This window comes from Strigops habroptila, chromosome 8, assembly GCF_004027225.2.
Source record: "Strigops habroptila isolate Jane chromosome 8, bStrHab1.2.pri, whole genome shotgun sequence".
NCBI lineage: Eukaryota > Metazoa > Chordata > Aves > Psittaciformes > Psittacidae > Strigops > Strigops habroptila.
In genome coordinates this window covers 2330734-2345015 of record NC_044284.2, presented here as the reverse complement: position 1 = coordinate 2345015, position 14282 = coordinate 2330734, and the positions used below count along the sequence as shown (strand labels likewise).

The 14282-nt window shown below is 42.4% G+C and overlaps 1 long non-coding RNA gene across 2 annotated transcripts; it reads left to right on the top strand.

The window, feature by feature from the left end:
* Window positions 1-374: 374 nt before the first annotated feature.
* On the top strand, window positions 375-13831 carry LOC115612028. Of its 2 annotated transcripts, XR_003992855.1 has the most exons (6): window positions 375-2386; window positions 3627-3752; window positions 4943-5151; window positions 5977-6055; window positions 7792-7909; window positions 8386-8888. It is a non-coding gene; the product is annotated as an uncharacterized LOC115612028 (long non-coding RNA). The 2 variants fall into 2 exon arrangements; XR_003992856.1 differs by lacking the exons at window positions 7792-7909; window positions 8386-8888 and adding an exon at window positions 11897-13831.
* Window positions 13832-14282: the final 451 nt, after the last annotated feature.

Genomic DNA, 14282 nt, shown 5'->3' with positions numbered 1-14282 from the left:
CATTAAATCTTCCTAAGTATTCTACTTGCTGGTTCAGTGCTCTCGACCAGGAAGCTTGTGAGTTTGTGAGGATTTGTACTTGATCATGAATGATTCATGAAATGAGCTTAGAAAAGTAAGTTTAACATCTTATTCAATGCTGAGGGGAAAAAAAGAGCATCTTCTCCCATACTTGTAACAACTTTGCTAAAAAGGAAGAGTCTCAATGTCTCATTTTAAACACTGAAATTCAGAGCATCTGTTGCCTTTCCAGCTAAACCTCGTATCTACTGAGAAGCAAGAGGAAGCCTTTTTATCTACTACTGTACTCAGGCTGTCTTAGGACAACAGAATGTATAAGCCAGGGTGCTAGGCACTGATGCCTCTTCTTCCTTCTTCTTTCTCTTGACCTGTTTGTGCGTTGCAGACAGAAATGCCTTGTTCTTTACTACCTCATTTCTGATGTATAGGTATGGCATTCATAACCTGGGAACTTCCAGTGCGATTTCCCTGCTGTGCATATTCTCTTCAGATGACGTTTGAGCCTAGGTTTTCGCACCAGCAAAATGGGGATAATTGTGTTGCTTTGATGTACTGATAAAAGTGCTTTGTGAGAGCTAAATATTTCTTTGTGGAACATGCCATAGCATGTTTAGAAGCTCTGTATAGCAAGGGCTAGGAGGAAGAGACGTGGGTCTGATGAAAAACAGTGAGGACAAACAGAGAAGGAGGCCTATGGATATTCCCTTGCTGTTCTTTGTCTCCTATACCAGCTCTGCAAGAGGATGAGGGTTTTTCCTTTTCCTTTGCTCAATGAAAAGATGACAAGAGAGCATATATCTAGGGACACCTGCTGAGAGAATAAAATACAGTAAACATGAGTGTGCTACGGTGATAGTTTTGCTTGTACAATGGTGTCCTGGGTTTTGATCCGGACTTATAAAAAGTTTAAACATAAGCCATAAATTAAACCAAAATCAAATGCTTTTGTTATTCAACCTCAGGGTTTGGGTTGGTTTTTTTTTCGTTGTTATTATTGGTCTTTGGGGTTTTTTTAAGCTGGGAAAAATTGGATGTTGTTAAGAGGATGATGAAAAAAAAGAAATAGAAGTATTTCTGAACAAGGTCTTCTAAGGTGTCCCCTGGGACTGTGATTTTAAACTGGTTGTGCATTAATTGCAGCTTCTCTGTGTGTTTGTTAGGCCATTGCCATGCTGCGGTAAGGTCTCGACGCTTTTATCTAGCCCTCCCCTATTCTCTGTTTGTTCTTCAGCAAGGATGAGAGGAACCCTTACAGTATGCAAATATCGAATGCTTTCTATGCTTCTTTCTTTAGAGGCATAAAAGGATTTGTTTTAAAAGGCATGTTGAATATATGGCAATAAAGACTTAAATCTTCAGAAGCGGGCAAGCTACACTCCCTCCGCACTTCACAAATGAAGCCTGGCTTCTGCAAAGAAAGAGTTTGTTAGGAGAAGCACAGAAAGCGGGATTTCCATAATGATTTGCAAGAAAGAATTTTGGAACACATGGCACTGTCTTTCCTTCAGAACTGCAAGTCCCTGGAGACCAAATTCTTTACTACTTAATCACTGTGGTAATTAGAGATGATGTTGGCAAGTGTTCACTGAACGTTGTGTCATTTTTACATCTTAAAACATTTTGGCGTTACTTTCCATTCCCTTTATTCGGTGTGTTCTGGTCCGTCCCCTGGATGATTAGACACATCTGACCTTTTCTTTGGGACCAGGTCAGTTTTGCAATTAAGAGCTGTGTTGGTCTGTACTGATAAAACCAGGGACTAAATTGTTCTATTTACGGTTTAATTTGCCACCAAGCATTTTTTATAATGACTTGTACACAAGCGACATGATGGGAAACAAATCTCTGAGTGAAACAGGGGATTCCAGCCACAAAAAATGGCCTCCAAATACGGAAAACTGCAGTACCAAAGTATGAATAAACATCAGCTGGGATGAAGCAGAGCTCTGTAGATGGAGAATAATATTGAAGCATCAAAAATGTGTGAGAGATGGCCCTGGTAATGAGGAGTGCCCTGGGGAGTGCAGGAAGAGAGTGGGTGCTCAGCCCTCCTGTGCCCCAGAACCCACTAAGCAGCATCCTCATAACGCTGCACTTTTCCCTCTTTTCCCCTCTCCACTGTGGGGACATGCCAAGTGATGCCAGATGAGGAGAAAGGGGAAAATGAAAGGGCTGCTCAAGCCCCAAATCTGTAATTTGGAACATCTGCTGGTAAAGTTGGGGGGGATCGTTTTTGTGGGTTTAATAATAGCTCTGAAAATAGTGTAGGCTGGCTTCTCTGCATTCCAGGTCTGTGCCTGTCACTGCTACTTCAGGAAAGTAGGAAAGAATCTTCTCACAAGAGATCATAGCAGCTGAAAACTATGTGAGTGTCATTCTTTTTCCTAAAATCCGAATTATCATTAGCTGTGTTAACTGAGTTATCAAGGCAGCAGTGCACACTGGAAGATCCCTGTGCTACTCTTATGGGCTTAGTCTGTCCTTTTATACTCTAGATCCTCATCTTCACTTTTCAAACTGTTTACGTGTGTTATGTTTTACTGTTATGGATGTTACTTTATAAAATAGTCTTTGATGAGATACTGAAGCCTTGCACAATGTTAGATGGTGGGTGCAGCAATGGCATGGCTCGGATGGACACTTCTCCCTGACCCATGTGTTTGAGCATCCTTCCAGCTACACAGACATTGTGCTGTACCTCACAATTTGCTCACGTCTTGGCCAAAGAGTGGTTCTTATTTCCGCTTTCAGTCTCATTTCTTACAGGCTGCAGCAGAAAATCCATAGAATTTAAAGTTTGACTTAAGTGACAATTCATGTGACTAATGACCTTTTATGAGACAAGGCGGTAGATTAAAATGTCTTTTGAGATGCTTTCAGAGGAGAAAAACACACAGTAAAAATGAGATGACAAATATGAAAAGGGAAAAGAAAGCAAAGTTGGTAACATAAGTAAGCACTAACAGCCATTATGCTTTGAAATTCTCTCTTCACAGCCTACAGATCTTTGCTTTGACTCGCGCATATCATATATCTAGCAAAGAGAGAAATTACATTCTTTTACCATTCAATTATAATTGATATACTACCAAATCATTTCAAAATGTGGGAAAGCTGAAAAGTACAACAAAAAAGAACAACAAAAAAAAAAGCATAGGCAAGGGACAACATCTAAAATGTGATCGTTTTCTAAGCTAGTTTATATACATCCCCCCTTATATGCGTCTGCATGGAGAATCCATCAAGGGCTTGAGAGCCATTGTATGTGTATAGTTAGACATGTGTAGATGGAATTGTGGCATAGTCCACACACTCTACAAGGCACTGAAAGTCTTACAGCTTAATAGCAGTCAGATGAGTTGGTGGATTTCTATACAACTGTGTATTTAAGGCTGTGGACTGGTGTGTGTATGGCCAAGCCCTGCCAAAATGACACAGCCCAGCACAGCAGGTGGGTAAGACATGATGATAGTCAAGGGACAAGAAAGGAAAGAAGTTTAACAAATGTATCTGAGAACTGTAAAACACAAGCTTCTTTGTCTATAGGTAAGCTGGGAAAGGTTGAGCACCTAATTCTAGTATTAACCTGTCACTGTATGTTCTAGGGGCACACATTAGAAGTTCTAGTGAAAACTGGTGCTGTGTGATAGCTCAAAAGCCATTAAAGAAAATCACCACTCCTCTTAATTCTGCATACAAGCCTTTTCTGCAATATGGATTATTTCTCAGAGGTAAGTGATAGTATCTATTCTTTCTGCTACTAATCCATATGTTCAGTTTGCATCGTGGTTTTAGAAGTCCACTGTGGGCCAGATCAACACGGTACTGGTATCTCCAGAATAAAGCTAATTCTGTGAAAGCTCCTCAGAAAACAATCTGGCCTAAGGCTGATCTCTCTGCTGCTGTGATAAAGACATCTATTAGTGTATTAATGGCCTGATTTACCAGAGGACAGGTTCTGGAATCATTGGAAACTTCAGATTGTACCTGGTCAATTGCTCCTTTTCTCCAACACTTGAAATTCCAGAGCTGTGGCTAATCAGGAATGTGTGTGACAAAACCACCATTTATGATTTTGTTTGCTACCCTAAAATAAGTTTGATTTTTCCTTTTTTTGTTTTAGTTTCAGTCTGTCACGTATATAAATCTCCCAAGAGGTGATGCTAGTTTTGTTCTGAAAGTTGTTTCTCTCAGCCTTTGTTACATGTAGAACATCTGCCATACTGATATCAAAAAGGATTAGGTTTGGGGAGATTTTTATGTAGCCAATTCAAAATTCAGATGCCTCAAGCCAAATTCCTTTGTAACGGATCTAGATATTGTTTCCTAGACTCTGATCATGCATATTCCAATATCCCATTATATATGTCTAAACCAACAAAACATAGGTATTGTTCGAACCTTTAATTTTTAAGCATTACTTTCTTTTCTATTTTTCCAGTGCTAATGTTCCTCAGTGACTATGGGGCAGTAGGTATTATGGGATGCACCTTAAACAGAGCTGAGTGGCTGCAAGGCCAGATCATGGAATCATAGAATGATTCAGATCATAGAATGACTCATCAGATACCTTGATAATATGTGAATGGGGGCTCAAGAGCAGTTCCCAAATCCATGGCGATGGTATAATACAGATAAGTTGCTGTACCTTACTTTGCCTTGGTTTCCATTCTTTTTAATGTTTTACATCCATTTATTGGGTTAATAACAACAGGATGTGTCTATCTTATCTTTGCTATTCACCTTCTGCAAGACAGCTTTTTGTTTAAAAAAAGGCTTTGAAAAGTGTAAGCGTGAATGTTTGCAGTTTGGCTCTGCTTTTAAGCTCGGGATGTAGTTTGTTACTAGCCCTGGGAAAACAAAAGAAGCCAAAATGCATCCTTCTCTCATTGAAATAGATGACCTATTTTTTCTCACACAGACACCCTGCTCCAGCCCCCAAAAGAAAAGGATTTGGGTTCTGCAACAAGAGGAAAGACAATTGTAAACTAGCCTCTTCTTTTGGTCACTTGAAATCCACGTGGTATTTTGCACACTATTCTTCATGCTGTCGGACATACAAGAATTCTACCATGTTGCAAAAAAGCTCTCTGCTGTAAAAATGAGCTTTACTCTTTAAGTCATGTCCTGGTAAATTGCCTTTCAGTGTGTTATAAAAATTGCCCTACTTCCTGTGGGAAAAGTGCTGGCAATATATATACCATGTTAAAAATCTCTATCTGTTGATATAGAAGAAAGAAAATCTGCAAAATGTTAAATGGTGTAAATCTGGAAAAACTTAAAATGATGTAAATTTGTAAAAGCAGAAACTTCAGAAATGTCATCTGTATTTTAAATGTATTTTACATGAAGTTATAAGTTACAACAGTGGCACAATTTCCAGATGTGTTTTAGATAACAACAGGTTAAGGTAAATCTATCCAAATCAACCAAAATCTCAATGCTTTGGATTACTCAGTCTCTGACTAACAGCTTGAGTGATACATGCTTTTCAGGGTTACATCCTGAAATGAGGGATCCGTATGTCTTCAAACCAGGAGACCAAGTGCAGCACGGGTGAAAATCGGCAAGAATTGTGCTTATAGTAATTATAATAATAATAATTGTGGTTATATAGAATTATTTGTACCCCCATATGTACTGTCACAAGGAGTAGCCCTCTGCTTCATAGCTTTAGCAGAGAGGTCAAGGGCTCTATATAGAGATAGACTGAGTTACCTTCTCAGACTTTGATGGACTTTACCAGGTCTGTCTCTGTTATCATAGTTTCCATTTTGTTCTCTAGACAAGAAATAGAAGCATCTCGGTGTGTAGTTCACAGAGGCCTTGATCAGTCAGTTGGCATAGGGTCCCTGCCTGTGGTGAGGTTTAAGGGAATGAGAAGTAACTATATAGAGGCCCCTTGTGTGTAGGTAAAAATCAGTCTTTTCTTTTCCCTTCTTTGCTTGCTTTTAGCCATCTCCCTGTTCACGGAAGCTTGGTGTGATTACATCTGAGTCACCAGATAGGTAATGGATTTCTTCAGCACAGTTTTGTAAGTATTATTGTCTAACTATTGCATATTCCAGAAACTCAGGTGTCGCATGCCCCTTATTGAGCTTGACCCCTTTTGGCTATGGGCATTTTTCTTGGGTGTCCTGTTCTCATCGCTCTTTTTTCACTGCTGTTCCCTTTCCTTTCTTGGACTTCCTGCACTTGCAGGAAGTCTGCTCTAAACTTTCAGAGCAGCAAGGTCAGTATCTTTACTGAAGCACTAAGAAGTTATAAAAGCAGTGGCTGCAGTTAAACGCTAATAATAATACCTCTTTCCCAGAAACAATAATTGCCTTAGATATCCTCTCCCTCCCTAAAATCACTGTTCCTTCCAGCACAAGAAAGGCTATGAGAAGGGCAGGGACAAGCCTTTAGTGCCCATCACTCTCACTATTTTACTGTCAGTGGCAATTTCAGATCACTTTATTCCCATGCCAGCATCATTCCCCCTTCTTTCTTCATCTCTGGGCAATGGCCAGGACTTCGGAGCTAATGCAGGTATTGTTGTGCAGAAGCAGTATTCTCTGTCACTGTTCCTTTTACCTTAATAAATAGATACTATCTGCAAGAGAAGAAAGGCAGTATGTGTTTTCTTTTAATTCCTTTTGCAGGCACTGTTAAAAGGTAGGGACCTCATTATGTTCCAGCCAGACATGAAGTTTTATTTACAATTTCTTCCTTCAATGCAGCTGTGGCAAATTATATCAGCCCTTCAATTTCTGCATTATCATTACTTCCTTACTTTCATACTCTTTCCAGAACAGCACTACCACTGACCTGATGAACCCATTTTCTTTTCAAATCACTCCTATTTTATGTTTAGAGACTGCTTGGGATAACTCAACGGCTAAAGCAGCTAAAAGAGTAGGCAAGTTGCCATGTATAATAAAAAGGTCAGAGTCTATTTTCAGGTGCTTGTTTGGGGCCACTGCTGAAGAAAGCAGGGAGCCATCAGTACCCATATAGGTGTCAAAAGTTAGTTCTTGCACACCCCACATAGGGCAACGCCAGGGAAAACAGCCATTGACTCCTCTGATGCCTGTTGTTTGATCATGGATGCTGGAGAAGGCCTCAGAAGATACTCATGCCAGGACACAACTGATTCATCTCACATGTGCCCAGAAGCAGCGATTCAATTCTTTATGCTGTCGCTTTGAAGGAAGGAGACTCTCATCCTTCCACAAACACTGACAGCTAGACTGATAGTCGGAGCTGAAATGGACAGGTGACAGTGTGATGGGGATCAATGACTCTTTGAGGTTTACTTACTTTTTCTGCAGAGATCAAAACTTTCAGTATGAACTGCCAACAGACAGCTGCTTGTGTTTTACCCTCCTGTTCAACCACCTCTGTTATCGACGTCCCTACATCAGCATGGAGCAGTAGTCAACATCCTGCTGGGACTATAACACCAACCCTCAATTCTGTATCTGTGGGGCTATGTCTATTGCCCCAGGCTCCAGTGTCACACAATCACTTCCCTTTTCTTGAGGCTCCTTTGCCTGCTTGTCTCTCTACCTGGAAGACTTAAGCATTAACACTGTAAATACTTAGCCTCCCATTCTCCAGCTGAGCAAGGCAGCACAGCAGGACTGAAAGCTTTGCCTTCTCCTGAGTTTTCAGTAGCTTTCTCCTTTCCAGCCCTCTCTGGTTTCCTGCATCTCTATCTCCAACATCTATTTTGTGCTCCTTTTCTCTCTCACGTATCTCTCTTCCCGTACTTCTGTGTCTTCGCAGTTTCCTGGCTTTCCCTTTGGCAGCACAGCACAATGTGTCCCAAAGACCACTCAATTTACATGCTCAGCTGCCTTGTGTGTGGGGACAAAGAATGGTCACTGCTGGCACAACATTACAGGTCAGTTTAGCACTCATCCCTATTACCTGGATTAACAGGGTGGTACTAAAAGCTGTCTCATACCTGTCTTTTTCCCCTAGAAGAATGACTTAAGAGCTTGATTAGTTAATCTGAATTATCTACAGTAACTAAGCATGTTGCCAATAAGGAAATAGATTGCTATTACACAGCAACTAATATGGTAACTTATTAGAGACTATACTGAGTGTACTCTTTTTATTGAGTACTCTCTGAACTGCTGCTGCTCAATTTGCTCTGAGTTGTGAATTTGCTCTGAGTTATTTTTACCATTTGAGAATTGCCAGGCTTTATAGCATGTTTTGCACAAGAACTCAGCTGCCCTTTCACTGTTGTGTTTGTAGTTCCCTTCCGAGGAAGCTGCCTGCTGTTCCCAGGTTTCTCTTTCTCTCTCCCTCTTACTATCCCCTTTAGCTACATGAAATGCAAATAACTGATTTAAATTCTGTATTTTGCAGGGAAACTTCCTGCTGGGACTCGACTTAGGCCAACTGATGTCTTCTCCCTGCCTGGAGAAAACCTTTGTCCTACAGGCTGATGGCAGGCATTTAAAAGGAAACCCGCTTGGTCTGTCCCTATTAGCCAGCAGGGCTGAAGGAGAAAATTGCCCTCCTCACGTGTTCACTACTTGTACAGGACTGAGACTGTTTATTTAGATCACTTTCTTCTCTGGTATCATCAGGCAGAGTCACTACTTGATTCTCATTTCTTTTCCATGTCAAGATTTCATTTCCCTTGGATTCCCATAAGTCCCAAGCAATGGCCCTGTTGTTCTCCTGACAGCAGCCCCCATGTCTTCATTGCACCTCATGGATAGACAGTCAGAGAGACTGCTTTCATAGGCTCTGATCTCCTCCTCTGCACAGGATGATGGTGGAAGGTATCAGCACAAGCTGCCATTTGGCACCACCTCGGAGATCATAGAATCCTAGAATGGTTTGTGTTGGAAGGGACTTAAAGCTCACCCAGTTCCAACCCCCTGCCATGGGCAGGGACACCTTCCACTAGAGCAGGTTGCTCCAAGCCCCTGTGTCCAACCTGGCCTTGAACACTGCCAGGGATGGGGCAGCCACAGCTCCTCTGGGCACCCTGTGCCAGCACCTCAGCACCCTCACAGGCAAGAACCTCTTACATCTATCTATATTTCTTATATCTAATCTAAATCTTCCCTCTCTCTGCTGCCCTTCTTGCAATAGGGCAACCTTTTACTGCAGATAAGGATGGATTAAGTGACTGGTAGGCATGCAATTGTCCCCCAAAAGGTGTCAGTTCAGTGTTACTGTGGATGAGAGACAACTGTTGTATTCATTTCCTGATGCTGGAATAATTTTCATTAGGGTTGCTGATGGTCCCTCTTTGCTGAACGGGACCTCAGCATAATGCTGAAGGGAAACATTCTGCTTCCCAGCCCTTTGTCTTTCCTTCCCCCATGGTAAGTGCCAGCACGTTTGTGAGCTTTTCATTTGAATGAAATTTCTTTCTAGCTGTGGGTAGAATAGAGAAAGAATCAATAGCTCTATTGATACATGATATAGATACGTGATACTGCAGGATATGGGATACTACTGGTAGAAAAATGAAGACCATTTATTTATTCACATTCCTGAATGCCGGCATTCGTTATGAGACCTCACTGCCCGTGTCCTGCTCTTCCCCCAGGTTTGCAGTAGGTTTTTTGTTGCCGAAAGCCAAGCAGAGGACGTTTTGCCCATTGCACTTCACTGTGTTCTATGCTAGTTCTCCTTCTGCAAGTGCCTTCAGGTGCTTTTCCAGGGCTCACATTTTTGCTTTGTTCAAGAACAAGTTAAGGAAAAAAGAGTTACTGGAGGTGTTAAAACCCATTTTCTTTTTATCTAGTGTTCGGTTAAAGCTTTCCTCCTAAGCAGCTTACAATCTTATAAACAACCTGCAGAAAAAAACTGGCTGTCAATCTGCTGCTATAAATTCCTACAGGTCCAGGGGCTTCAGGAGCTGGATATTGCACCTCCAGGCCTTGGAGTCAGAGATAACTATCAGATAATTCACTCTTCCGAAAAATACTCCAAAAAATATTCAGAGCAGGTGGAGAACAGGAAGGGAGAAAAGGGGAGAAGAGGGAAAGCAAAGGAAAGGAGAAGGGGAGGTGTGCTGAGAGCAGAGGCAGGAGTGGGATACCTGGCTTGTGCAAGGAGAATGGAGACCCACAAGTCCAGTGCATGCTTCTCCCTGGCACCCATGGCTGTGTGTTTTACCCAGCTCCTCAGGTACACATTTGCTTCCTTGGTATAAAACACGTTTCCTTCTTTCAGCGTGTGAGGGTGCACACCACCATCCCAGCCCCTGGGGCTGCTCGAGCAGTGCGGTGCCACTCCGCTTTCTCAGGAATAATGAGCAAAATCTGATTCAGAAAAGTTAAATTCAGTAAGTTAAGTCAGCTGCGTTGGAGTGTGAAATGGAGCCGTTATCCCAGAACCATTAGTGTTGGAAGGGCCCTCTGGAGATCATCCGGTCCAACCCCTGCCAAGGCAGGGCCACCCAGAGCAGGGCACACACGAACGTGTCCAGGCGGGTTTGGGATGTCTCCAGAGAGGGAGACTCCACAACCCCCCTGGGTGCCAGGGCTCTGACACCTTCAATGGAAAAAAGTTCTTCATGTTGAGGTGAAACTTGCTGTATGTTAGTTTATGGCCATTGCTCCTTGTCCTGTTGCCACTGAAAAGAGCCTGGCGCCATCCTCCTGGCACCACCTTTGAGCTATTGATCTGCATTGATGAGATCCCCTCTCAGGCGGCTCTTCTCCAGACCAACCAGGCCCAGCTCCAGCAATCTCTCCTCATAAGAGATGTTCCAGACCCCTGAGCATCCTTGTGGCCTCTGCTGGACCCTCTCCAGCAGCTCCTTGTCTCTCTTGTACCGAGGAGCCCAGCACTGGACACAGTGCTCCAGATTATAAAATGAAACACTCTACAGCAGCATCTCAGGAGCCCTGTAGCCTTGCAGTGGTGCTGCCAGATTTCCCTGGCATTGGAGAGGGGATGCACTGGGGGAGAACTGTTCATGTGTTGGATTATCACTGATCATGGCAAGGCTGTGCTGCTCAGCACAGCTCCTGCTCAAAAAGGGCAGCAGGAGAGGCAAAGCATGGCATGGGAGAGGAGATGGTGGGAGAGGAGGGACAGGAAAGGAGGTGATGAAAGAGAGTTAGTGAATAGAAAGAGAAGGAAAGGGAAAGAAAAGCTGGGCAATGGGGGGTGTGTGTGTGAGTGTGAAGGGTGATTCAGCAGCTGCACAAATGTGCAGGTTTGCCTCTTCAATGACACTTTTTGCTTTGTTAGAACATACCCAAACCAACAAAAACAACAAACCACCATAAAGAAACAACAAAGCCCCAACTTTTTTAAGGTTGCAGCCTTCCGAGATCAACAGGTAGATCTTTAAAACAAGGAAATTGTCTTCGTTCTTCATGATTCTCCTAGTTTTGAAATGATAGCATTAATTCTACTACTTGAATTGATTTTTTTAAAATAAGAAATATTAAAAAAAAAAGAATTTAATCTTGCTGGAAAAGCATCCTTTGAAACAGGCAGGAATGTTTGCAAAGCCCGTACAATATTTTTAATGGTAATTTTTTACACTTAACTCTCCCTTAAAGTTGGAGCAAGGGAATCTTGGATGGATGACAAGTAAGTTCACAAGTGAAGCCGCTTTAAATATGCTAGAAAGGATATCCACAGTAATAGGATTAGGACAAAAAGAACACATCGTCTTTGTATCTAAAATCCTGAGACTAATTTGTCTTGGTTCTTCCCCTCCAAAAACTTTGGTAACAAATTACTTTTGTCAGGAACACTTAATGATGTTTCACTGTTAAAATGCTCACAAGAAATACCTAACACCTGCTGGGAAAATTATCTGCAAAGGTTATTGCAGTAAGGCTTGGATGTAAAATGTCAAAGGACAACTTCATCTCTTTCCTCTTCTTCACCCCAGCTACAGGCAGCAAAACTGGGAGAGCTTTTGCATAGCTGTCAGACAGACAGGAGTCTGCTTCCTTCCACCCTCAGGAGAGCCTTGGGATGCATTTTATTGAAGCTAATGGGTAATCTGAAGATAGAACACTGAAGGCAGAGAACATCAATAATTCACTAGAACTTTGCTGGAGAACAGTCTGACAGAAGAGCTCAATGTCTGCTTTCGTCACCTGAAGGACAACTTGACAGCAATACCAAGAGGTCTCTGAGAGCTACACGATGCCTGTGTGGAGGGGAACAGACACACAGGAGGATCAGCTCCAGCTTCGGGATAACAACACATGGGTTACCGTTCCCTTCAGTGGCTAAACACTTCATCTTGTGACCCCCACAAACCCCCATGTATTTAATGCATTAACTTTAGTCTTAGCGGTATCTGGTAGGTTTTTTGATCCTACTCCCCCCTCCCCCCCCCCCCAAACGAAGATGCTGCAGAGCAACTTGAAGTTTCCTATTCAGGTAGTTTTGTTATACTGAAGCCTTTCATTTGAAATAGATGCAACACACTTAGATGTTAAAAACTTTTGTTTGATAACTGCCAACATTCGTGTATGTGGGAGACTGATGCATGAGATCCAAATCACTCATAGAAGAGTTTTTGCAGGATCAGGTCTAGGCCCTATCCCACCTCTCTCCACAGCAGTAAGGAAGAAAGTCTCTTCATGCTTTTGAGATCAACATTCATTCTCCAAATTCATCTAGGTGTTTGTTATTGACATACCCATCTCTAATGTGTTTGCAGGATGGAGAAACGGCAGTGGACATTATGATCAAGCTTGGCTGCAGCCTTTGGCCTTGATTTCTCGTCTGGTTATGTCAGATTTCCATGAAGCCAGCAGTCCAAAGCTTGATGTCTTCTGTACTTCGCAGTATTGTTGACCTGTGCAATCTCTCCCCCCTGCATCTTAGATGAGGAACTCCTGAAAGCTGAGTGCACTCTACATCATTCTTACTCAGCAGCTTTGTGTAGCAGTAGGGTCCCTCCGTGTGGCTGATCATTCTGGCACCTCTTTGTGAGCACTAGCTAAGGCTTACAGCTATCTGTGCATCCGTGTAGTGCAAACTGATTAAAATGGGAATGATGTGTATCCATCGGAATCAAGCTAAGGCAGTTTTGCCCAACGCAATCTCTCTGTCAGTACCAATTTTCTTGTTTCTGTGGCAAGATTTTTTTTCCTATTCAATATTATGTTAATGAGGTTTATTTGCTTTATCTGATAAAGGCATTTTGCACCTACAGTAAAAAATTCTGAGGAAAGAAAGTCTTTACAAAACCCAAAAGCTGTGAAAGCTGTCCGGGAAATGTTTGATGTATGCCATGTGTATGCATGTTCTCATTCATTGTGGGTTTGGATAACTCTGTTCACGTAAAACATAGAAATACCTTGGGAGTATAAAGGGGCTATTTCTGTTCCTTCAGCTTTGATAATGCATTGACATCCTTAGTGAAATTACAGAAAGGGTCAACCTCCTTTGCCGTCTTTTCGAGTGGTATGTTTTGGAATATTTCTCTTTCTACTCCTATGTCCTCTCTGTTTACAGGTGAATACAGTGGTAGCTGCTGTCTTATGGACACCTTTTCTCTGTCTTGTGCTGTGTCATACAGGTAGATTTCTGACAAGTGCAAAATATGCCTCAGATTATTCACTAAGTGCTAGTGACATGACAAGCAAAACCTTTGAAAATCCCCACTGGTTTTGAAACTGCACAACAGGAAACACTGATTTTGGGTTCATAAAAGATGTCTTTGCAAGACTACAAGAAAATCCTCACTGTGGTTATGGAGGTCCTAAAAGAAAAGTAAAATCTCTGCTATTATTTGTGTAACTGCAAGCAAAGTTTACATCTCTTTCCAAGTTTATGACCTTGACAATACAAATGCATTATAACTTCACCACTGGGATGGTCTCTTGTCACAGTTTCTTGCAAGCAGTCATTTTCCCCTGCAGACACCCCTTATGCCAGTCTTCCCTGCTTCTTTTCTGCAATGTGTGAAAACATTGGCTCCAGCTGTTGTGTTGTGTGGAAAGACCTCCCCACAGCTGGTAATTATAAGGGGAAATGTTGTCTGATGGGCATAAAGGGACCTGACAGCTGCCAGCAGCTCTTTGGTCAGTTGAGAGGCCACATGCAGAGCTCTCTCTGGATCTGCCTCAGGGTACAGCAGCACTGATGTCTGCTGCCTTCTCCCTGCTCCAAACCACATACGAGCTCCCAGCCTCAGCAAGTCACTTCATTCTTCTGCTCAGTTTTCCCCATGTGTAAACCAGGGGTGGGGTAAATCTGTTCATGCTGTGTGCTGTTCACCAGTCAGCTAAATGGGCTACATACAAAACCTACTGAGA